Source organism: Copidosoma floridanum, unplaced genomic scaffold, assembly GCF_036245765.1.
Source record: "Copidosoma floridanum isolate Cflo_tuat_1 unplaced genomic scaffold, Cflo_Japanese_pri ptg000015l, whole genome shotgun sequence".
Lineage (NCBI taxonomy): Eukaryota > Metazoa > Arthropoda > Insecta > Hymenoptera > Encyrtidae > Copidosoma > Copidosoma floridanum.
Genome location: NW_028321892.1, coordinates 2064210 through 2088252, shown reverse-complemented (window position 1 = coordinate 2088252; position 24043 = coordinate 2064210).

Below are 24043 nucleotides of genomic sequence, written 5' to 3'. Positions count from 1 at the left end.
AATTGTTTGAATCTACATTGTTCTTCAGTGTGATTATTTCGTTGACAAATTCTGCATTTTTCGATGGTATCTTGATTTACTGAGTTACACTTGTCTGCAGTATGGCCTCTCCTTTTACACAGCTGACAGATGATTTTTAGTACACAGTCGTCTACGGTGTGCTCGCTTGATTGGCATAGATTGCAATGAAGAGTATATCATTTTTTTTTCTTTACGCGGCTCCTGGTTAACTCCTTGATTGTGTAAAGCTCGTTGTACTTCAAGTATTTTCTCCGCTCTAATAGGTCTTGTTAGTACGTCATTTATTTTTTCGTTGGCAATAGTGCTTAACTTAGTCTCGATTTCGGGTTTGAGTCCAATTCTATAGCACTCTACAGTACTTTGCTGAAGAGCTGCAGTAAATGCTGTAGATGGGAAAGTTCAATCCTTTAACCTTTTAGCTTTTAAAACTTGTTTTTGCATATCTCTGATTCTATTAGCGTAGGTTATCACAGACTCATTATCTCTTTGGAATTCATTGCCCATTTCTCCTTGTAATTGGTGTGTGGTTTTTGCTGATGCATAAACAGTTTTTACGTGATTTTTGAGGGCATCAATATTTTCGAAGACTGCTCCATGAATAGCTGAACGTGCTTCTCCAACTAGCTTCTTCTCAACAGCTATTACTAAAGGATTTACATGTCTCGGTACAGGGGGCTCGACCGGTGAGGGTGAGACACTTTCTTCTTTTCTTTCGATAGCAGTATTATCAAAAGTGTCTATACTGTCTTCTCTTGCGGTAGAGTGAAAAATATTTGCTTCACGTATTGTTTCGTCTAATTCACTGTTATCAATGCCCCATGATTTGATACTTGAACTTCGATCAAAGAGTAAATTTGAATCATTTAATGATTCACTTTCACTGGTATTACAATTTGGGTAACGAGGCTGATATTGTGCGAATTTATCGACTTTGCCTTGGAGTATTCTACTTTGCAAAGCTTGTTGCCGTGTAATGCGTTTATCGCTCATTACTATACATGGTAATGAGAGTGCGTTAAGTGTCACGTATTTCTAGCCTTAATTTTTCTTCCCAAGATGTTTTTACCCTTTCCATACGAATATCGATTTCCCTAAATGTGGGAATTTGATCAACAGTGAACGTATGGCAATCCCAAAGTAGTCCAGCGTATTCTTGCAATGAATTGTTTTTCAAAAAGTAAAAGGGGTTTCTATATAACATTTCTGGTTTACTCGCTACAAAGTCTAAAACGATCCAAGTGGAAATGTCATAGCCGAAGTTTAGGTTGAACCAAAAATAATAATTATCGCATATTAGTGATGCAGTAATTTCTAAGTTATGTTTGATATTTATGGGCAAATCGCAGAAAGTGACCAGAATAATACTGGTAGCGTCAGTTTCATAATATTTTACGATGCACCCTTTGCATGGAATGGTTTTTAAAATTTCTGATCTACATTCGTTTTTATGATAAAAATATACTCTTACTTCATGCCCTATGATGTTGAACGCTTCCACTAAATTGATGGCTGCCGAATAGTGCAAATTGAAAGCAGCCTTCTCAAATATGTGAGGCTCATGTTTACTCGTGACATAATTCAGATGCTAAGTGTTATTTACTCTATATGCAGTTGTGCAAATAAATCACTGAGTTCGTCAAAATCCGTTTCCTTTTTATCACTCAGATTTTTTTTCAAGACTCGGTGTAAGGTTTTGATGTTATTTTGCAGGGCTTTTATTTGATCGCACAATAAGGTGACAGTAGCCCAGCTGTCTTTGTCGAAAGTGTCTAAGATATCTGATTTTTCTTCGAATTCGACAAGTTTGTCAGCGTGCATAAGAATTAACGATGAATTTTTGTGAATTCTTCTTTCTACTTTCTTAATTTCGATTTTCAATTCAATGATATCGTCGATTTCGAGCATAATTATGTGACCAAGAGTTGGTCAAGGTCAATATATTTGTATGTATAGAGGCCTATTGTCAAGACAATAGCTCTCTTATGTTTTCTCGCTCTAATTTTCTTTAAAAGCTCTCGACTTCTTGTCTGGCCGTAACGGTCTTTGATTTTAAGATAATATTTGAGAAATTCCGTTCAGGTGTCGTTGATAGTTGTTTCCTTCTTCTCTTTCGTTAGTTCTAATACAAGGCCTGCCTTTATTCCTTTACTATCTTAGTTATACAGGTGTGGACTTGGTTGCCCTTTATCCTTACGAAAGTTAGTATGCCCACCGAATGTGTCATAATTTTAAATTTATTAGTAATATTCGGACTATTTTATTAATTCTTAATTGAAATCGTCTATTCGAGTTTGATAATATCAACATGTACAGGCATGCGTTGTACCGCGCGTAATTGAGCAACTTGGTGGGATGCTGGTAGATTCGGGTTAGACAATGGTGCTACTACGGCTATGGATATGGGTCCGTGGTGACGAGGCTGCTTTTGTATTTGCTTTTATTAATTAATATATTTTGATCAGTTTTAGTTGACGCAGCGCTCTGGACCATCTTTTGATTTAAAACTGACCCGTTTATTAACCGTGTTTTCTCTAAAACTCAACTCCTGCGTTTGCCTGACCTCCAACTTTTCATTAAAACAAAATTAAAAAAGAAAAAAAAATTACTGATAAAAAAAAATGTGATATTCAGCAATGTATTAAAGAGGTGAGGTGTTATTTTGAGCGTACAAGCTTCCAATTTAAACTCCTAAGAGAGGCGTTGCGTAGAGCCAGCCAGCTCATGCAATTGAATGCACAGGGACTTAGCTTACTCAATACACCTCTGCGCAAATAAATGCACTAGAATCGTGTCACTTCAGAGTCAAATCTAGTAGCCTGCCTGCACCACAAATAAAAAGGAAAATCAAAGCTTGTATTTTTTAGTATTTTTGTTAAGCTTGTTATTATTTAGAAAAAAAATCTAGTGTTTTTTTTAATATAAGAAAGGCTCTCATTTACTGTATTAATTTTTTTTTTAAGAACTTTTCATTGATTATTATAGTTATTGTTAACTTACACTTAAATCACTTTAGGTTTTTTTGTGTGATTTTTTTTTTTTTTTTTTTATTTCTCACTCGCACTTGCCCTTGCACTCACGCTAACATACCATTTACCCGGCGTTCTGGTTGTTTATGAGTGGGTTCCGGATTGTATATCAGCTGCTGTAGGCGGTTGGCTAGAGGCGTTTGCTGCTGTAATATCACTTCTATTTCGCGATCAGCAGCTGTGACTATCTCCGGATGGTCAGGATCGTAAGCGTTGGAATTATCTTTCTTAATGCTGGCTAATATATCTCCTTTATATGTGATGTTATAGGTAGAATAAAGTCGCTGATAATTTTGAGCCAAGAAGATCGTTTATTACGACTACTTGATTTAACCCAGACACTCTGTTTTTTGGGCCAAAGCAGTACTGGTAAATCCTGGGTTCCTCTTCGACGGCTCCCAAGATTCTTCTCTCTTTTGGGAGGCCCTGAGTAGTTTCCTGTTTCATTTTTTAGGGGTCCACCTTTGCTGTTTCTTTATACATCGTGTTATTTTTTTCTTATCTGCTTCTGAGGGCGCCTGTTCGACCCGTCTTTTAGCAGCTTCGGTGAAATGAAGGCTCACTTAATAAAAAGAAAAGAAAAACCTTAAAGTCACAAACATACATGCAGCAAAAACAAAAGGGGTTGACAAATTGATTTTTCTTTGCCCTAATCCTTTAAGAAATAAATTAAAAAAAATTTTTTTTTTTAATTTTAAACTTCCTCTGTTGCACAAGTGCTCTACGTCATCGCTACTGCAACCCTAACACTTTTAATCCCTCCACAGCCACCAAAAAATAAATTATCTGTTACGTCGAAGACGGCATAGAAGTAAATTTTGTATTTTGGCCGAAGCTTTCGCTCAATAGCCTGGGGACATGACGGCAAGGGTTAAAGACGAAGCACTAAGGTAGGAACAGGGTTGATAAGTAGTTAGCTTGCTATTTGGCCATTGGTATTTACACCCACGGCACACAACTGGCCATTTATTCAGGAGTGGCAACTTGGTTCTCTTTTTAGGAGTCTATAGTTGTCTGGTTGCTGGTATTTTACTAGCAACACACGACATATAGTTTTAACAATTGGGTTGGCTAACTAAGAGCTAGCTGCTTGGCCATTGACATTTACACCAACCGGCAAACAACTTAGCGTTATTTGATAAAGGCTAATTGCCTGGCCATCGGCATTGGCACCAACTGGCACACCACTTACCGTTACTTGATAGAGGCTAGTTGCCTGGCCATCGGCATTTACACCAACTGGAACACAACTTAGCCTTATTGGATAAAGGCTAGTTACCTGGCCATCAGCATTTACACCAACCGGCACACAACGTAGTGGTATTTGATTTTTTAAATAGAGGCTAGTTGCCTGACCCTCGGCATTTGCACCAAACGGTACACAACTAACTATTACTTGATAGAGGCTAGCTGCCTGGTCATCGGAATTTGCACTAACCGGCTCACAACGTAGTGGTACTTAATTTTTTGAATAGAGGATAGTTGCCTGGCCATCAGCATTTGTACCACCTGGCACATAACTTAGCGTTATTTGAATTTAAACAAAGATAGTTGCTTGGCCATTGGCATTTGCACCAACCAGCACACAACTTACCGTTGTTTTTTTTTTTTTTAATATTTTTGTAAATAAAAATTTTCTTTTTATCACCTGCTTGGCCATTAATAACTGGATTGAAAGGCAAGCAATAGTGGGTTTTATGCGAAGAAAAAAAAAAACTATTGGGAAATGTATAAAAATTATTAATAAAATTTTTATCAATTACTTTTGTTATTGGAATAAGAAGAAAAAAAAGAGGTACAAAGTGGCTCTCGGGGCAAGATCTGGGTGGCTAAATATAATAAACATTTTAAATGTTTGACCAGATTCTCCAGGTCACGAATAGACTCCGATGGGACTCTCCAGGTCATATATACTAGTCTGGCTACTGCTAGCAGATCATGAACCGCTAAAGCACTTCCACACTACTAAAAAGGCTGATTTCAAATTCAATCGGCTTAAGGCACAGCTATTAGGACATAAATATGACGCAATATACAGATGGAAAAAATATAATTACGTACACGCTTTCTCCATATTATTTTATGGAAATTATTAATTGCAAAAAACTAGAAAAGATGAGGATTTGAAAAGGTACGAAACCTATAAGGGATAATACCAATAATCCAGCATGCCAGGTAAAGTTATTGGCAAGATGAGGTGACTCACTTGACGATGGCTGTAAGATAAGAGTCGTACAGCTGAAATAAAAATCTATTGCCATAAAATGTACACTCAGAACACTTGGACCTACTTCATGATAAATGAAATACCAGTAGAAGGAAAATGCACCAGTTCTAATGAATACATGACTACAGTTAATGGAATAGGCACCTCAATATTTTACGCAGGATGCAGGGCACGCTTAGAGGGTACAAAACAGTTATCAGCGTTTAAAGTAGTCTCAAAGGGCAATATAACATTATTTTGGGTCGTCAGGGCGCAGGATTAGACATAAACAAAATTATGGACAAGGTAACCCCTTTCAGCAACTCTTTAAGGTTACAAGAAGCAATTCGAGAACTACTACTTGAGGAGAAAGTAATAACGATAAAAAACCAAGGTAAGATCTTAGAAAAGAAGTTGAGTCAGTGCCCAACTCTAATGACATTATTTTCCAAGCCCGAGAGCTTCAAGAATATAAGAGATTGAAGGTGGATATAATAAGAGTAGAGAACAGCATAATGAAATATGTCATGGGGCTAGCTGGCGTTCTGTTAGGTAGACTAGTAGTTTGGAATATACCATTCCAGGGGAGGGGCATTTTTACTACTTACCGTGTTAAGAATTACACGTAATCAGGAGCAGCAACAGAACGAGAGACTTGGAGCACAACACGTTTTAGACGGCAGTCGGCGTCCTGGGTAGGCACAACTCGGCACACATGGACAGGAATGAAGTCAGAAAGAAATCCAGGAGGTACAAGCAGACAATCAGAGAGTCGATTGTGTAACAAAATTAATTATATCAGTCAAAAGTGCCTACGAAAAGAGGAATAATTACAATAACGAAGCAAAAGAAGCACTATTAATTAACTAAGGCATAATATGGTATGCAATCGCATTAGAACCTCTTACCACATTCCAAGATGGAAAGAAAATCGGTATAACGATGACATGACATCCCGGAGCAGATTACGACAACAGCCTCGTATGGCATCTGGTGGACATCCTGCAGAATAAGAAAATGTAACATTGCAAAAAAATCCTTATCAAGAAAATAATTATTTCAATTCTACTCTGTATTAAGAGCTTATGAACTAAATTCTTTGTTTTATTTATTGTGTCCTACAGGACATTTTTGTCGTCACGGCAGGTGGTTTCAGGAGGGAATTTCAATTCCCTCCAGGCGCCAACTCTAAGGCTGACATATACCGCAGAACCGTGGCATTCGCATCCCAATACCCCCAGCATCTTCTGGGCCACCTTTAGCTGTTTATCCCCAGGTGTGCACGCAACTTTCCCGAATAATCTGCCTCTCAGGCAATTCGTCACGAAAGCTACAGGACCACCCTGGAAGTCAATGGTGACCAAGCGAAGGAAGCGCCTGCCCAACTGGCATTAAAGTGACAATAAACACCCTCGCCATACGTCAACGACGCACCTCTACGGTCTTCTCAACATCAGCAACTAATCACTTTATCTCATCTCCCTCACCTCTATCATCACAAACCATCAAAGTTCTGAGAATATTTCATTTCTCCAGCACCTTGACCTCTCAAGACACTTCCTACACCTCAGACTTCTTACACAACAACACCGAAACGTCCATTACCCCGTAGAGCGCCCCCCCCCCTCTACACCACGTTGTTATTGCACCCACACCGCCTGTGGCCGTAGGACACCTTGGCATGGCTAAGAAGCTTCTTTTTCGTCTACTCAAATAAAAATCACGAATTGATGACTAAAATAAGCATTCATGAGTTTTGTCTTGCCACACTACAGTCTAAGATAGCGACACATGATCCAATGGAGATTCGCTCTATTGAATTTCTCCCTTCTTATTCTAAGTGATACTGATACCTTACTGTCATAGTGCTTAACACCATAGGCATTTCTGACTATGCCAATCTCATAGTGCAGATTCGGCCTTGGTTAGATTAAACGCCCTAACTCATTACAGCTCAAGCCGTCACTCTGGTGGAGACTGCCAGGGACACTTTTATTGGTTTTCTAGTCTGTTACCACTCTAGTCCACGATCTCATAGTCTCCCAGCTTACTCGTTGTCTACTCTCTCTTTCTATCATAAAATATATACTTTTTGTCTACACCTTGCGCGGGCGAGAGCGTCTTGGGACATGGAGACCAATTTTAAATCGTTAATTAGAGAAAGCTTTTTTACGAACATCGTTATGGCCCTCACATTCAGCTTACGTCGTAAATTTTTATGTTTGTAAATCGAAGCGTTGGCAACCTCATTATTATTGCGTTCTTAGATCTCTTGCGCCGTAAAAACAATAAACAAAAAAAAATACTACCTACAGTACAATGACTGCTTGTACACATAAAAAGTACAATTTTCAGAATCCTTCGGTACTAGTCGTGCAGATTGACCGCATAATGCTCGACTTTGCCTTGACCACAATATCACGTACACCAGTAAATGTACATTTTTTACCTTGGGTCATAATATACTATTAAAACGTTAGAATATACTCTGATAAAATGCTTATTTCAATGACATTGTTTCTTATAATGTTATTTAATACGATATTTTACATTTATTTCCAAATAATAAGCGATACTTGTAACAGCAGGTTATTTTCTCTAACGGAACTTTTGCTCATTCAGATGGCGCTACACCTCGTAAGAAAGTCTATACTTTTTACAATTAATAGTATACTTTGACACATAAAAGCAAATTTTAACTATCGCGCCAGAAGCAAGTAAAATAACTTATTATACGATAAACATTTTTTTTTAGATAACTTGCCATCACAAGAGGAGCCGAGAGAAAAAATTTCAATGAAAGATCAATCGATGCAAAGTATATTTCTTCACTAATTATAATGCAACTAATATTATAGGCCATATTGTATAATTATACATTGCATCTGCATAGCTAAACAACATAATCAGACAGAAATGACCACAAAAATACTGTGGGCTATGCAATAAACCCAATATACTAATTGCTTATACATATGTTAATATAAATCATGATATCATGTAGTTCATAAAATATTTACAGATTGTTTTAGCTGATAAGTGTAGCTGTTTAGGAAGAATAATGGAAACAAGTGCAGCTTATATATTTTAAGGACATGCAAAATAAAAATAAACAGTAGTTCTCGTAACATAGGCACCATAATCATCTAAACTGTATTCTGGCTCAAGGAACCTGCGAAGCAGGGCCCAAAGGTCCGTGAGGTAGCCCGAGTTAAGTAATGCTTTTATGGCGAATCGTATTTTTTTACCGATGGTGGAATCAACGTCCAAAAGTATCGAAAAATGCTTCAAGGTAGAAAATAGTATTTTTCTTACCATAGATGGATGGTGTAACTTGGCCAAAGTGTAACCTCTGTGGGACCCTATTTGGACAGATCACTTATTTCTTTAACTACTATTAATGTTGATTGTAAATAATAGTTATAACTATTGAGTTATAAATACTTTAAAATGTAATTAACACGACTTACCTTACAGATTCTTTAACGTCTGATAAGGATGTTTCTATTGATATATGCAGTGACAACATTGGACAGAACGAAGTAAGAATTGTTTATGACTAATAGATATAGTATTAGTCACGTGAGCGTCATCTCCACCAGAGCTGTTTTGTGGACCTAGGTATCTGCAAACCAGGGCTCGAGGACATGTAACGTGGCCCTAGTTGGATGGCATTTTTATGGCAAATGCTGTTTTTTCTATCGGAAGCGCGGTTAACATTCAAAGCACATAAGGATTGCCTCCAGGTGAAAAAATTATTTTTCTTAATACTTTCCCCGAAAAGTCGATTTTCGACGGCTGTGTACAGGGAGGATAGCCAAAATTTATTCCTTATCGACGTGACATTTATATCGTGTAAAGAGATTGGGATAATAAAATACATTGCTTCCTCCAGCATCGATTCAGTCAATTAGGATCGACATTGTCACACTATTACCATTGTCCTACGTTAGTCTTAATAAAATGGCGAATTTCAATCAGTAAGACAATGTGCATTACTGTAAATACTGAAAGTGCATCATACATTAGCTGCATTTAATAATTTTTTTTTTTTTTTTTTAACTAAGCAAAAATGCGAGGAAGCATCTACATAGAGGAAGTGTTGAGCTTATTTATTTTTATTTTTGGGCCTATCGTCATCCACTTACCAAAAACTCTTGTTTTGAACGAGTTGTGAATGTTAGCGAATAATAAAATCCCGTTTATTTTGTCCTACACACAACCGACCATCAGCAACGATTGAATTTTTCCATTATAATTTTGATAGCCAATCAGCCACGAATTTTTGGCCAAAGCAATAGGAACAATACTATATATTAGGTACTTTATTATTCTCTCATGACTACTTTTAATGACGGAAATGGATGAGTGAGTTCCCTTCCTTGTTACGCAATGTACTATTATAAAATAGGTAAAACTGCTTTACAATTGGTCAGTGGAAGTTAATAAAAAAGATTTCTTAGGAATTCTGCAGCAATTGAAAACCAAAGTCAACGTCATGAGAAAATTGATTATGTTAATTACTTCTTGGGCCTGATGACTGTAAGAATACGACTCCCACTGACCAGGGTGGATTTCAGAAGATACCCGAAAATATATACAATACAGCGTCTGGTAAAATATATACAACTATATAACATAATAATCATGAGACAACATCATTATTAATAAATTAAATTCTTAGAGAATACGTAAGGGAAGATGAAAATAATGACGGTGATAAGTAGCTTGCAATAAAAGATTATCGAAAAGCATGAACAAAATTATGTATTTGTTTGAACAATCCGAAAAAGCATGAAAAGTTATTACATATACCTTACAACAACCATTACCTTTAATCTCAGATGAGTGTAATAAAAGTTAAGAAATAAATATTTGTAGCTCTAAAATATTCTACTAGTTAATATCATAAACCTTAGGACGTATTAATTGCTTTCCTGACAAATCGTTAATAAAGATTCCAGTGTCACAGTGCACATGTTATAACAAAAAACTACAGAAAAACCACCCAAAAACCTCATAAAAATCGTTAATCATAAATTTAGTTCTGCTAAAAAATGATCCAAGTACCACTGACAAACACTGCTTAAATACCACATAAGTGTTGCTGAAGTACCACCAAAGTGCCACCTAAGTAACGCCCAAGTCTCGCAAAGTACCACCAAAGTGCCACTGGTTAAGTGCAGTCCAAGTGACGCCAAAGTAACGCCAAAATAACGCCCAATAACCACCTAAGTGCCACCCAAGTACCGCCAAAGTACCACCAAATCACCGCTGCTTATGTGCAGTCAAAGTACCGCTGCATTAATGCCAACCAAATACCGCTAAAGTTCCATCACAGCATCGTGGCTTAAGCAACGCCCAAGAAGTGCTCAAGTTCAATCAAAAAACCAACGCCAAAATTTTACGGAAGTACCACCCAAGTCTCAGTGAAATAAAACCTAAGTGCTACCACTCAAGTACTGCTCAACTGCCGCCACTTAAGTGCTGCCAAGCTGCTGTTCAGAAGCCACTGCTTATGTGCTACCAAGATACCACTGCTTTAGTGGTGCTGAAGTACCGCAACAGTGCCACTTAAGTATTGCAACAGTGCCGCTAAGGTACCACTGTTTAAGTGCAGCCAAAGTACCACTGCTTCAGTGCAACTAAAAAACCACGCATATGCCGCCACTTGAGTACTGCCTAAAACTGGCTATAGTACCACTCTAGTGCTGCAAAAGTTCCGCTGCCTAAGTACCCCCAAAGTGCTACCAAAGTACCACTGCCAAAGTTCTGGTTAAGTACCACAAAAGTGCCACCCAAGAACCACCTAAGTTTCACTGCTCAAGTGCCGCCCAAGTACCACCCATATGCCACCTAAGTATCGCCCAAGTGCTTAAAATGATCACCCATGTGCCACTTAAGTATCGCCCAAGTGCTGCCGAAGTACTGCCGTTTTACTTCTGCTCAAATACCATCCTAGTGCGACCAAGGAACCACGAATGTGCCACCACTTAAGTGCTGCCTGAACCTGGCCATAGTGCTGATATAGTGTGGCAAAAGTACCGCTGCCTAAGTGGCCCCGAAGTGCTGCCAAAGTACCGTTTGTAAAGTTCCACCCAAGTACCACCCAAGTGACGCCTAAGAACTGCACAAGTGCCGTTGCTTGAGTACTACCCAAGTACCACCCAATCGCCTCCGAAGTACCACCGTCACAGTTCTGCCAAAGTGTCGCCCCAGAGCTGCTGAAGTACTGCCGCTTTAGTTCTGCTAAAGTAACGCCCAAGTGCGACAAAGGAATCTCGCATGCGCTGCCACTTAACTGCCACCTAAATCTGGGCCAAAATACTGCCCTAGTGCCGCAAAAGTAATGCTACCTAAGTGCCCTTGAAGTGCTGCAGAAGTATTATCCAAGTGACGCCTAAAAACTGCCTAAGTACTGCTGCTTAAGTGCCGACTAAATACCGCCCATTGCCACCAAAGTACCACTGCCGTAGTTCTGCCAAAGTGCCGCCCAAGAACTGCCCAAGTGCTACTACTCAAGTGCTGCCCAAATGTAGCCTAAGTGCTGCCTAAGTACTGCTGAAGTATCGCCGTTTCAGTCCTGTTGAACTTACACCAAAGTGCCGCTGGTTTCGTGGCACCAAGTACGGCACAAGTGCTGCCAAAGTATCACTGTCTTAGTGACTACGCAAGTGCCTCTCAAGTACTGCCCAAAGTCCGACGATCCAGCGCCAAATTTACGTGACACAAGTATCGCCAAAGTGCCACCCAAGTTCCACCGTAGTTCTGCCACCCAAGTCCCATCAAAGTACCACTCAAGTGCCACCCGAGTATCGCTCAAGTACCTCTGAAATCCCACCTCATAAGCACCGCTATAGTCCTGTTGCTTAAGTGCCAATTAAATACCAACAAGGTACCGTTATTCAAATTCATACCAAGTGCCATTGAAGTTTCGCTCCTCAAGAGCCCCCCAAGTACTGCCACACAAACGCCACCCAAGTCTCGTCGATGTATTGCCTAAGTACCGATGAACTACTTAGTGCCAAAGTCACGTGACACATGGACTACCCATGTACTGCCAAAGAACTGCTAAAGTGCCACCCAAGTCCGAAGAAAATACGATTGCTTAGTTGCCTTACAAGTACCACAAAAGTTTCATTTTCCAAGTTCCGCCATAGTACGACTGTTCAAATGCCATTTAAGTACACGCTTACTTTAATTTTAACCAAGTTTGAATTAAGTCACAATTAAAAAATGTTAAATAAGTTCAAAGTTGCTCCTGAACAGCACTGAAGTAATCCTTAAGCGGGTAGTTGTGGCTTTTATTATTTAATACTCACCATGATAGTAAAACATAGGAAGCTTAGAAATAAACTTTAATATAATATTGTAATTACAAAAAAAATATGGTTAACAACTAAAATGAAACAAAACTAAAACGCTATAAAGCTCCAAAATTTAATATAATTATAAAGTTATTTCATATCAGTAAATTTTGGTACATACTGCTTTTTAGGAATCGATAAATATGAAACTTTGATGATTTTAGGCATTTTTTAATTATTTAAGTAATAAGTATTTCAGGTGTCACTAATTATACATGCATACATTTTCAAATGTCTTGACATCATTGTGCTCATGCAAATGTGGCTGTCAATGTTGGACAACATAAATATATGGAAATTAATGAGAAATAAATTAACGTAATTCTATAACAAAACAAAATTTTTGAATATATATTTCATGTACTGTAAGTAGCACAAAACTTGAATTGGATCTGACGATTTGGATGGGAAGGAAGGACTTTGAAATAGGGGGTCGAAGGTTACAACAATACTACTCGAAAAAACACCATCCTGTAAAAGAAATAGAAGAAAACAATGTAATGCAGCAAAATATTTGAAACAGGTGTGCGAAAATGTTACTCTTAAAAAACAAGCAGAATAAGAATTGTTAAGGTGTACTAGCTTCTACCGTAGTAACATATGTCTGCTGCAGTAAATGCATGTGACTAAGCAGTCATCATAAAACTACATTATAAATACAGTAATGCACAAAAAGGTTTACTTTAATCACAAAAATCTCTTATCGCTAAATAATCACAAGTAATGATTAAATGGCCAAAAAGACTATAGACCACGTAAAACATATTTGAACATAATGTTATGGGTTAATAAGCACCTGTATAATGTCTACAATAAACTATATCTGTGAAATGCTTTCCTATTTTTATAGTCACTCCTAGATGTCACTGTCAGCGTATTAAAAAAAGACAGACAGTTGCTCCGAATGGTCGCATAACGAACAAACGTGAAACAACAGATTACTCTTGAATTTATCATCAGAGACACTTACTGGTGTGGTATTTCTAATCAGCGGATTTTAAACCCTACACTAAAGTACCTACATCAGGCATTGTCCTGCACCTCTAGGAGATGGCATAGGTATTGTCGACCCTGAGCTTCAGGTATCCCAAAGACGCTCGATGCCACGGTATTCATGATAAGCTACCCTACAAACCCCACGAGAAATTATCTATAACTAGCATTGTTCTGCAACTCCAGTAGATACTATCTACCATGGCCTCTTAGTGACTTGGAGACTGTCGCTAACGTGGTTTACATGATTAGCGACCTTATAAGCTTTCGAGTTACAACAATCACCTCACTTGCTTTATTATTCATCGATTTTTTATTGTAGTTGCATTTCACTGTAAGATAAAGCTTAAATCTAATAAATATAAATCATTGCACCTTATAAGACAGCACTGCTATATTACAAGGCATGACGATATACTGTGTAGTCACGGCTCACCTTATTGATCGATGATTTGGTTATGTTACAACTGTAGCTGGTCTGTCATTATGACTCGATGTTTGGGGCATTATAGGTTTTTCAAGTTAGTTCTTTTTGAAAGCCTATTAGATTAAACAGTTATAATCGAGTGTATAACTGATAAATGATAACAAATAAGCGCACGTGCGCGCGCGCGCGCGCACACACACACACACACACACACACGATGCAAACAGACTTTTACGCTCTAGTGACATATTTTAATTATTATCTCCAGGAAAAATATTGATAGAAAAACTTACATTGACGATAAAAAAAATTGATAACAGCATTTTTCCCGTGTGGACATAAGTGTTGCGGTCAGCACTGTGTCAAAATTACTTTGAGAGCAAATTATCAACGTTGCCCTTATTGCAACAGTCAATCACTTGAGCATGTATGTATATACAACGTGTAACACGTTTTTTTACCTAGATTTAGCACTCATTTTTTCATTTCTTTTTATGGGACAAAGATTTTTTTGCTTTTATGCATTGGTAATGTATGTTGCCTCGACGTCTTTTTGTCATACATTACAAGTTAGGTAAGACGCGCTTTGCATGATCGTATTATTATAATAAGTATCGCTTTTATTATGTGCCATTCAACGTTACTTTTAAATATTTAGATCATTTGTAAAATACATTGTTAAGATGAATTCATTTCCCCAAAATGTACCTGGAGTATCCTGTGATTTGCTGTAAACAATTACATAACGTGTAGAAAAAAATGAACTAATCTTTTGAAAAGAGAAAATAAGTTTTTTTTGTATTGTATAAGCACTATTGAAGTATTATATTTGTATAAAAACTGTAGTAATTTATGTATTATCATTATTATTATTGTTGTTATGGTTATTATTATTATTGTTATTATTATTATTATTATTATTATTTTTATTGCTACTACTATTATTATAATTATTATTAGTATGCTTATTGTTATAATCATAATAATAATTTTCTAGAAGTTTTCTCTTTAAAACTCAGAATAAGTATATTGTTTATCTATTGATATAAGTACAAGAATTCACTTGTCAATCAGTTTGGGCAAATTAACAAAGAAAACCCAGAAGTTGAATTGGTGAATACAGTTTACGCTGAACGTATACATTTTAAATTATGAGTAAAAGATAGATAGGGGAGGGTGGGGCGAACTTCGTCATGCGGTGACTTCGTCACCCGATATTTTTTCTTTAATAATGCATATTGCGATGTCATTTTTGTTGAAGTAGGTTCTTAAATGCATTTACTTAAATCGTCTCAAAAATTTATACAAAAAGACTATTTTACCATTAAGTAAATCAAACTGAGAATTTAAACAAAAAATGATGGTCGGACAAGAATTTTTCAGCACTAGCTGAATGAACAATTATAAGTTTACGTGTTTTCTATCATAGACGTTTGGAAGCTTGATAGCTGAAGTTTCAAATCTATTTTTTTTATGATGAGACAAATATTAAAAAATTTATTGCAAATTTAAAAAAAGTGTAAAGTGGGGCACAGTTTGTCACTTGTGAAGGGGCACAATTCGTCACCAGCAAGCGCAGCAGTAGGTACTTGTAGGTTAAGTTCTTGTTTTTTTTACTATGGTGCGTAGTTATAAAAAAAAATGCATTCTCATGATTGGACCGATGAGGATATGAATTTAGCGATAGAAAGTGTTCGTGATGGAAGATTGATCAAATCTACTGCTACAGAGTTTGAAATCCCAAGGACAACTCTTTAGTATAAAGTGCAAAACGCAAGCATAACTGAAGAGCAAACACGTAATTAGCTTAGTAGGTATTTATCAAAAGTATTTTTCAAAGTATTACTACAAGTGTTCGTCAGTATAGTGATCAGTTTAAGTGTTACTCATTTATTTTATTAGTATTGAAAAACTTAATACGGTGATTGATACCACAGAAAATAAATCTATTAATAAGAAAATTTTTTCATTTTAATTTGAAAAAGCTTTCTCTATTTATCTGACGCACGCTTGTCTGCATTTTAAGAGCAATTGAACTCATTATTAATATTTGAATTATTTGCATTTAAAAAATATTATTTAACAAGTAATTTCAATACAAATAATTGCTTATCACTTGGAATCATGGAAATAAGTGCCCTGTACCTAACCTTACCGGCAGTCTGATCCGTGCCTAGCGAAAGTATGACGAACTCTGCCCCCCCTTATGACAAACTATACCCTGCTATAACGAATTTGACCCCGCTCAAAGATCGTTTGATTTTACTGAATAAAAATGATAATTATATGATTTTTTTTTTTTTTTACAGAAATTGCTTTTTTTTAATATTTACCTTTAATATGCGTGTATGTAAATAATCTCATCAAAAAAAAGTTCTCTCTAATTACCGAGAACAAAATGGGTGACAGCAGAGCCCCACCCTCCCCTACACAACATTTATACATAACTTTACACAGTCAAATAGATATGCTTAAAAACGATTTAAAGTTTGACTGAGTAAATAACACAATACTCAAATGCACGGTAAGAGAGAGCTGGGTGATAACAACTTACGAAATTGAACAAACAATTAAAACAACAGGACTTCAGTTACAGTTTAAAATTAAATAGTATACCTTTATACGTACGATTCAAGCCGAGAGTGTCTTCCTTTTTATTTGAAGTATTCTTAAGCTTATCAATAAATAATATTTTAACGATCAGTCTTTTTTGCCAATTACTTTTTTTATATTAAATTTTTTGATTGTAAAATTTTCGTTCATAATTACATTCAGTCATGTATTGGCTTATTACAAATTCCAAGATTTTTTTTTTCGTATGCTCGTTAATGCGTGTGTACAGAGATTTTTTTGTTTCTCCCACGCAGTGATCTCAAAAGCAGTGACTTAACAGCGCGCGGGATTCAAATTGGCTCTATGGGAAAATCCACAAATACCAGTTAACTAAAACCCAAGCTAGTCAACCCAGTAACCCAGGGGGCAGAAAATAAATAGCATAATAATTATATAGGTCAATAAACCAATAACCACATAACCTAAAACCCAAACTATTTAACCAAGTGAACTAGAGGGCGACAAACTATTAACATAAAAATTATATAGAATAATAAATAGAAAACCACATAACCTCAAAGCAAAACTATTTAACTTAGTGACCCGAGGGGCAGATAATTGATATTATAAAAATTTTATAGGTTAATAAACAGATAACCACATAACCTAAAACAAAAACTATTTAACCCAGTGACCCAAGCTGCAGAAAATTATTAACACAAGAATTATGAAGGTCAATAACCAAATAACCACATAACCTAAAACCAAAACTATTTAAACCAGTGACCCAAGGGGCAAAAAATTAAAAACATAATAATTATACTAGTCAATAAACAAATAACCACATAACCTAAAACCCGTGCAACTTAACTCAGTCACCCAGGAGGCAGAATATTAATAACATAAGATTTATATAGGTTAATAAGCAGATAACCACATAACCTGATACCCAAACTATTTAACCGAGTGACCCAGAGGGCATAAAATTTATAGCACAATAGTTATATACGTCAATAAAAAAATAACCACATTACCTAAAACCCAAGCTATTTAACCCGGAGACCCGAAGGGTCAAAAAATTGATAACATAAGAATTATATAGGTTAATAAGCAGATAACCACATAACCTAAAACTGAAAATACTAAGCCGAGTGACCCAAGGGGCAAAAAATTTATAACATAATAATTATATAGGTCAATAAACAGAGAACCCCATAACCTAAAACCAAAACTATTTAACCCAGTGATCCGGAGGGTAGAAAATTGATAGTATAATAAATATATAGTTCAGTAAACAGATGACCTTACATCCTAAGACTCAAACTATTTCATCTAGTGAACTGCATGACAACAAACTATGAACATTAGAATTATGTAGGTTAATAAACAGATAACCACATTACCTTAAAGCAAAACTATTTAACCTAGTGACCCGCGCAGCAGAAAAATAATAATATAATAATTATATAGGGTAATGAGCAGATAAACAAATAACCTAAAACCAAAACTATTTAACCCAGTGACCCAAGAGGCAGAGAATTAATAACATAAGAATTATATAGATTTATGAACCGATTACCACATAACCTGAAACCAAAACCATTTAACCCAGTGACCCAAGGGGCAAAAAATTAATGTTATAAGAATTATATAGGTCAATAAACAAATAACCACATAACCTTGAACACAAACTATTTAACCTTGTGACTCGCGGGGCAGAAAATCGATAACTTAATAATAATATAGGTCAAATAACAAATAACCTCATAACCTTAAACCCAAGCTTATTGACCCAGTGACTCGGGTGGGAAAAATCTAATAACATATTAATTTTATAGGTCAATAAACGAATTACCTTATAATTTAAAATTCTAGCTATTTAAGCCAGTGACCTGGGGGACAGAAAGTTATTAATCAATTGATAATATTAATTGATAACTTAATAAATAACATTATAACCTAAAACCCGACCTTTTTAACTCAGTGACCAGGAGGACAGCAATTAAATGATTTCAGAATTTAATAAATACATAATTAAAAAACCACATTACCTAAATCCCAAGCTTTCTATAATAATAAGTGATTCGATCAATGTATCATTCAATTGCTGCGTTCCAGGTCGTTAGATAAAAAAGCTTAGGATTGATGTTGTGGAGTAATCTGTTAAATTATTTATTTTTTCACAAATATATTAACTCACTAAGCCCTAGGTTACTGAGTTAAAAAGCGTGGGTCTAAGGGTGTGTTGTTATTTATTTAATGATTTATTTAATCAATTAATTCTTTACTTGCTGTCCCCCGGGTCGCTGGGTTTAAAAACTTAAGTTTTAGGTTATGTAATATCTGTTTATTAACTTTTATACTTCTTCTATTATTAATTTTCTGACCCCCTAGGTCCCTAAGTTAAATAGCTTGGGTTTTAGGTTATGCGGTTATTTCTTTATTGACCTATATAATTATTATGTTATCAATTTTTTGCCCCTCGGGTCACTAAGTTAAATAGCTTAGGTTTTAGGTTATGGGGTTATTTGTTTATTGACTTAAAAAATTAATATGTTATTAGTTTTCTGCCCCTCAGGTCACTGGGTAATATAGTTTTCGTTTTAGGTTATGTGATTGTCTGTTTATTTACCTTTATAATTATTATGTTATCAATTTTCTGCTCCTCGGGTCACTGAGTTAGATAGCTTGGATTTCAGGTTATAAGATTATTTCTTTATTGACTTATAAAATTATTATGTTATTGGTTTTCTGCCCCTCAATTCACTGGGTTAAATAGTTTTAGTTTAAAGTTATGTGGTTATCTGTTTATTAACTTATATAATTATAATGTTATCAATTTTCTACGCCTCAGGTCACTGGGCTAAACAGTTTTGGTTTTTGGTTATGTGATTATCTGGTTATAATCCTATATAATTCTTATGTTATAAGTTTGTTACCCTTTGGTTCGCATGATTAAATAGTTTGGGTCTTAGGGTATGTGGTTATATGTTTATTAAACTAGATAATTATTATGCTATAAATTTTCTGCTTCCTGGGTCACTTGGTTAAATAGTTTAGGTCTTAGGTTATTCGGTTATTTTTTTACTGTCCTATATGATTCTTATGTTATTAGTTTGTTGCCCTCTGGATCACTGGGTTATATAGTTTTGGTTTTAAGTTATGTAGATGTCTCCTTATCAACCTATATAATTTCTATTTTATTAGTTTTCTGCCCCCGGGTAACTGGGCTAAATAGCTTAGGTTTTAGGTTACGCGGTTATTTGTTCATTTACCGATATCATTAGTATGTTATTCATTTTCTGCTACCTAGATCATTGAGTTGATTAGCTTGGGATTTATGTTATGTGTTTATTTGTTTATTGACCTTTATAATTATTGTGTTTATTATTTTCCACCCCCCCGGGTCACTAGACTAAAAAGCTTAGGTTTTAAGTTATGTTTCTATGCATGTAATAAATTATAGAATTATTATATTATTATGATATATATTCAATGTGTTTATAATTCGCTGCCCCTGGCTCATTGAATCAAACAGCTTAGGTTTTAGGTTATGTAATTATTTGTTTATTAACCTTAATAATTGATATGTCATTTTTTTTCCGCCCCCTGGTCACTAGGTCAAATAGCTTAGGTCTTAGGTTATAAGGTTATTTGTTTATTGCCCTATTTAATTTTTGTTTTATTAATTTTCTGCCCCCTAGGTCACTTGGTTAAATAGTTTGGGTTTTCGGTTACGTGGTTATTTGTCTATTGACCTTTATAAATCTCACGTCTTAAATTTTTCGCCTCTCAGGTTACTGAGTTAAATAGTTTTGGTTTTAAGTTATGTGGTTATGTGTTTATTAACGTATATAATTCTTATGTTATTTGTTTTTTGCCCTCTGGTCTACTAGATTTAACAGTTTAGTTTAATGTTATGTGGTTATTTGTTTATTGACCTATATGGATATTATGTTATCAATTTTCTGCCCCTTGGGTCACTGGGTTAAATAGCTTGGATTTTAGGTTATAAAATTATTTTTTTATTGACTATTGAATTTATTATGTTATTAGTTTTCTGCCCCTTGGGTCACTGGGTTAAATAGTTTTGATTTTAGGTTATGTGGTTATTTGTTTATTAACCTATATAATTATTATGTTATTAATTTTCTGCGCCTCGGGTAACTGGGCTAAACAGTTTTGGTTTTAGGTTATGTGATTATCTGTTTATAAACCTATATAATTTTTATGTTATTAGTTTGTTGCCCTTTGGTTCACATGGTTTAATAGTTTGAGTTTTAGGTTATGTGGTTATTTCTTTATTAATCTATATAATTATTATGCTATAAATTTTCTGCTTACTGGGTCACTATGTTAAATAGTTTAGGTCTTAGGTTATTCGGTTATGTTTTTACTGTCCTATATAGTTCTTATGTTATTAGTTTGTTGCCCTTTGGATCACTGGGTTAAATATTTTGGGTTATAGGTTATGTGGTTATTTCTTTATTGACCTATATACATATTATGCTATTAATTTTTTGCTACCGCGGGTGACTGGGTTAAATAGTTAGGGTTTTTGGTTAAGCGGTTATCTGTATACTGACCTATATAATTCTCATGTTATTAGTTTGTTGCCCTTTAGTTCACTGGGTTAAATGAATTAGGTTTACAGGTTACGTGGTTATTTCCTTTTCGACCTATGTAATTATTAATTTATCAGTTTTCTGCCCCCGGGTCACTGAGTTAAATAGCTTAGAATTCAGGTAATGTGGTTATTCGTTTATTAACTTTTTTTATTAATATGTTAATAATTTTCTGCCCCCCGGCTCATTGGGTTAAATAGTTTTGGTTTTAGGTAATGTGGTTATCTGTTCATTGATCTATATCATTCTTATGTTATTAGTTTGTTGCCCTTTAGTCCATTTGATTAAAAAGTTTGGGTTTAAGGTTATGTAGTTATTTGATCATTGACCTCTGTTATTATTATGCTACAAATTTCTGCCTCTGTTGTCACTGGGTTAAATAGTTTTGCTTCAAGGTTATGTGGTTATCTGTTTATTACTCAACATAATTTTTACGTTTATAGTTTGTTACCATCCAGTTCACTGGATTAAATAATTTGGGATTAAGGTTATGTGGTTATCTGTTCACTAAACTATTTGATTCTTATGTTATTGGTTTTGTTGCCCTTCAGTTAACTGGGTTAAATTGTTTGGGTCTTAGGTTATAAGTTGATTTGTTTATTGACCTATATAATTATCCTGTTATTAACTTTGTGCCCCAGGGGTCACTCAGTTTAATAGTTTGGGTTTTAAGTTACGTGGTTATTTGTTCATTGACCTAAAAAAATTTCATTTTATAAATTTTCTGGTTCTCGGGTCACTGGGTTTAATAGTTTTGGTTTGAGGTTATGTAGTTATCTGTTTGTTAATCTATATAATTTTTATGTTATTAGTTTGTTGCTCTTTGGTCCACTAGATTCAATAGTTGGGGTCTTAGGTTATGCGGTTATTTGTATATTGACCAATATAATTTTCTTGTTATCAGTTTGTTGCTCTCCAGTTCCCTTAGTTACATAGATTGTGTTGTAGGTTATAAGGTTATTTGTTAAATACCTATTTATTTAATATGTTAATTATTGTCTGCCTTTTGGGTCACTGAATTGGATGGCTTTGGTTTTAGTTTATCAGGTTATTTCTTTATTGACCTATATAATTATTATGCTATCAATTTTTTGCCTTCCGGTTCACTGAGTTAAATAGTTTGGGTTTTAGGTTATTGGATTATTTGTTTATTAACCTATATTATGATTATGTTATTAACTTTCTGCCTCTCAGGTCTCTGGTTTAAATAGTTTGGGTTTTAGGTTATGTGGTTATTTGTTTATTGACCTTTATAATTATTATGCTATCTTTATTCTGCCTCTGAGGTCACTGGGTTAAATAGTTTAGATTTAAGGTTATGCGGATATCTGTTCACTGACCTATATAACTTTTATGTTATTAGTTTGTTTTTCTCCAGATTACTGGGTTCTATAGTGTAGGTTTTTTTTTGGTTATGTGGTTATTTCTTGATTGACCTAAATAGTTATTATATTATTAATTATCTGCCTCAACGTTACTAGATCAAATAGCTTAGGTTTAAGGTTCTGTAGTTATTTGTTTATTAACCTATGTTATTAATATGCTATCAATTTTCTGCCTTCCGGGTCACTAGGTAAAATAGTTTGGGTTTTAGGTTATTTGATTATCGTTAATTACCTATATAACTTATATGTTAATAATTGTCTGGCCGTTAGGTCACTAGGTTGAATACCTTGGGTTTAAAATTATAAGGATGTTTGTTTATTTACCTCTTGAATGAATATGTTATGAGTTTTCTGCTTTTAGGTAAGTGGGCTGAATAACTTAGGTTTAAGGTTATGTGATTTTCTGTTCATTGACTTAAATAATTTTTATATTATTGATTTTTTACCCCCCCATGTCACTAGATTAAATAGCTAAGGTTTTAGGATATGTTGCTATTTATGTAATAAATTAAAAATTTATTATATTATTATAAAATATGTTTAATGTGTTAGTAATTTGCTGCTCCAGCTCATTAGGTCAAATAGCATGAGTTTCAGGTTATATAATTATTTGTTTATTGACCTTCAAAATTAATATGTTAATTATTCTTTGCCCCTTGGTCACTAGGTTAAATAGCTTGGTGCTTAGGTGATAAGGTTATTTGTTTATTGACCTTTATAATTATTCTGTTATCATTTTCTGCCTCTTAGGTCACTTGGTTTAAAAGTTCAATTTTTAGGTTATGTGATTATTTTTTTATTGATCTATATAAATCTCATGTTATTTATTTTTTGCCCCTTGGGTCACTGGGTTGAATAGTTTTGGTTTAAATTTATGTAGTTATCTCCTCATTACCCTATATAATTTTTATTTTATAAGTTTTCTGCCCCTGGAATACTGGGCTAAAAAGCTTAGGATCTAGGTTATGTGGTTATTTGTTTATGGACCTATATAATTAATATGTTATTAATTTTCTGCTACCTGGGTCATTAGGTTGATTAGCTTAGAATTTATGTTATATGATTATTTGTTTATTAACCTCTATAATAATTATGTCAATTATTTTTCACCCCCCTGGGTTACTGGGTTAAATAGCTTACGTTTTAATTTATGTTGTTATTTATAAAATAAATTTTTAAATTATTATATTATTATAATATATTCCATAAGTTAATAATTCGCTGCCCCTGGCTCATTGAATTAGATAGCTAAGGTTTTAGGTTATGTAATTATTCGTTGATTAACCTTTATAATTAATATGTTAATTATTCTCTCCCTTCCGGTCACTGGGTTAAATAGCTTAGGTCTTAGGATATAAGGTTATTTGTTTATAGACCTATATATTTATTGTGTTAATTATTTTCTGCCTCCTAGGTCACTTGGTAAAATAGTTTGCGTTT